We start from the raw sequence: 3,640 nt of genomic DNA on the forward strand, positions 1-3,640 counted from the left end.
AAATTCTATCTTTCATAATGCTTGTTGCATTTAAGTGTATGGAGAAGCATTGGAAAATCAATTTTAAAGGTTGGAGATGCATACAAACTATTTTAGAATTTTCAGATTGGAAAGAACCGACTCCAGTCTTAAAGGAGCCGACTCCAGGATGTCCATAGGCTAAAATAAAAAAAATATTATTTCAACAAAATGGTCAGAAGTTGACTCAGCATCCTAGGAGTCGACTCCAATACATAGAAGTCGTTTGGCACACAATGAAGAGTCGACCCCAAATTCTTAGGATGAAAACATAAAACACAATTTCTGTAGCATTTTAGGAGTTGACTTCAATCGAGAAGGAGTCGATGATAGGTGATTAGCAGTTGACCTCAGAATAGCCACATGGTAGAAATAGAAGATCCAGTTTCTGCAATATTTCAAGAGCCGACTCCAATCAGGAAAGAGTCGATCCTAGATGTCTAAGAGCCGATTCCAGAAAATTAACAGTTGACTCTTCTACATTTGAGAGACTGTAATGGTTAGTTTTTCAGCACGTGCGTAATGCAGTAAATGAGAATTTATGATCCACCAAAGCTCTCTAACGATCGAAAGCCTCCAAAGCATCTTCACTTGATATAAAAGTTTCAAGAATTAAAGTAGAACAAGTTCTTTTGGGTGCATATTATTGAGGAGCATTCATTGCAAGAGAATAATCTCTTCTTGAGCATTCAATTGAGATTTCAAGTAGGAAAGAACTTTACTGGCATATTTCTAGTTCCCTCTCCATTCAAATTGAGCTGAAAAGTGTGCATCTTGCTCTAAACAGGGAGACTCTTGTTGCAATTCATTTCTCCTCTAAATTGTTTGTTTTAGTGACAAGTTTCAAGTATTGTATAGAAACTTGGGAAAGACCTAATCGTGCCTTCAAATGGGTTGTTGTACAAGCTTAGGAATAAACTTGGGATGGTATAGATCTATGGGAAATTGACAGATCTTGTAATTGTTAGATACAATTAGTGAATTGTAATTCTTAAGGAGATTTCCTTGGGAAAAGAACATAGGAGCCGAGTTTGGCTCTAAACCTCGATAAAATCTGCATTTTTGTTATGCATACACTTATTATTTTATTTATTTAGCTTCTTGTTGTTACTATTAGCTTACATATATATTAATTTTAATCTTGCATTAGCATATTTATGGCTATAATTTGCTGCACCTCACTTAATCATAGTACAATTTTATTTCTGCCGGACTTCCTATTTAAGAATTCAAAAATAATCCAATTCATGCCTCCTCTTGGGTTGCATATTTGAGCAATAAGACTAGATTGTGATGTCTGCAATTTAACTAATATAAGAACCCCAATGAGACACCTTGTTCTTTTGTTTTGTGTCAACAAGAGAGTCAAGTTGGTAGAGTAAAAGCAATTTAAATTCCATAGTTAGCAAAACAAACAGTTAGGGGCATATACTATAGATGCTTTATTTTTTTCCTCAATAAACTGGTGATTGCCTTCTCAAAATCAATGGTTCGTAGAAGAGTTGGCTAGCCAAAGTGAGGTATTCTATATATCTATGAACATATGCCAATAAGATTGCAATTCTAGATCCAAGATGTTATTATAGCACCATTTCTGATTTCAAGTCTAGAAAGATGGAGGGTTAATGTTGGACAAGTAACCAATCTGAAAAATATAAACTGCTTCTATTAGGAGCTTTGAAAATAGTAGATATGGTTCTTAATGGAAATAAATAGCAAACAAGGATCTATAAAATCGATCTCAAATAGTTGGAAAAAGGCTTAGTGGTGTAAGTCAAGATACTATGTAAAAACTAGTCCACTAATTTGTGAAGGTTATTCACCACTTTTACAAGTTTTTTAAAATTGAAACTCTTGTCCACCTGTCAACCTTAATAGGTGGACGAAAGCAAAAAAAGGTGAGATATTGGTTTAATATAGATGAGGTAGATATCGGGAAAAAATAAAATGACCTAAGTATTTTGAGATATCAGTTGATATACGTAGGAAATAGGAAAAGATATCAAAAGATTTTTTTAATACACATGAATACCCTTGCTATGTTGTTATTTATATGTATACCCTTATAAATTTTTTTTGCACATTTATCCATTGAGGATATTTTAGTTATTTTAATTTTAAAACGTTCATTTCTTAATGATATTAGATGGTGTGGGTACATAGGCAAACAAAAGTAAAAAAAGAAGAACATATATGTAAAACAAGTATTTTATGAAGGTATATATGCAGATATAAACTTAGGAGGGTATTCATGCAAATTTGAATTTGAAGGGTATTTATGCAAAAAATCTAAAAATTACCCATGTATTCATCTTTCCTAGTGTTTCCATGCTTGAGCTATAATTCAACTACATAGAAAATTGACATTAGCCATGTATTCAAAAGAGTAGTGCATGTTAATTCTTTGTTAATCGTAATTCACAAATTCCCAGTTAGATAGAGAAAAAAATTGATAAATTACCTGGATTAAGCTTGGAGCAAGACCTTTGTAATAATTCTTAAATGATGTGTCATGATGCATACCAGGATATGTTTAAGCAGAAAGAAAAAGGTAATAGCTTAAATAAACTAAAATTCATTTTGAATTTAAATTTCTCTCTAATAATATATAACTGGAAGGACCAGATAGTAGGGGCGAGATTTGCTACATTAGGAAGCTGAATAATGCATCAATCTTTCAAATGCCGTAAGTTGCCCATACGATGCTCTTTTGAGGTTCTTCTTTTTTCTTTTAGAAATAGGGTACTTTTTCGAGCTCTCTTACCTTTAAGGATGCAATGCACCAAGCGATCCGGAACAAATTCTATTGTTTTGGTCCAAAAATGGGCAAATCAATACAATTTTTTTTAGAAATATTTTGACTGGACATATCTTTTAATCGCAGAAGCATTAGGTAAAACAATTGAAGATAAAGTCGATGTAAAAGTTAAAATCTATTTTTTTTAAAAATTTTAGCTTTTTTATGATTATTTTTATTAGTTACGTCTATTTCAAAAAAATTGTAATCTCTTTTAGCTATAATAGAAATTCAAATTTAATTGTGCAAGGACGGACCTTCTTAGTACAAGACTATGCAACTCACTTTGTTATCCCTTAATGAAAGAAAAGAAATTTAGACCCTGTTTTCTCTAATTCTTAAATTTTCTTCTTAAGATATTTGAGTTGAGTAGATTAAAGAAAGTTCTTTCTTCTCCATCATCGGATCATATTCTAAAACCGGCATCATAAAATTGAGCCTGAGGATGCATACTCCTCTTGCCAAAAAAAAAAAAGAAGCGTTTTCTTATCCTCTCTTCTCCTCCTAGGTTGGCTAGTTCTGTGTCACAGTGTATGCTATCTTTTTTACTTTTTCTCGTTAATCGTCTATGAATTCTATATCCATCCAATTTTGTAAGAATTTTTTTCCCTTTCACATCCAATATAGTTATATTAAAACTTTAATTCATTGCGTAAGATGTATTTCTTTAAAAAAGAAAACATCTGATGTATATTCCTTGTTTCCTCTATGCAGGCACATGTACTGCACCCGCCTAATTCTATTAGCTTGTAGGAAACTTTAGCAACCTTTCCTTGTAGTTGCCAGCTGGTCATGACTTAAAAAGACATTTTCCCGTTCCCCACC

Source organism: Phoenix dactylifera, chromosome 15 (assembly GCF_051530095.1).
Source record: "Phoenix dactylifera cultivar Ajwa chromosome 15, Ajwa_hap1_PhDact_Kaust_v1.1, whole genome shotgun sequence".
In the NCBI taxonomy this organism is placed as follows: domain Eukaryota; kingdom Viridiplantae; phylum Streptophyta; class Magnoliopsida; order Arecales; family Arecaceae; genus Phoenix; species Phoenix dactylifera.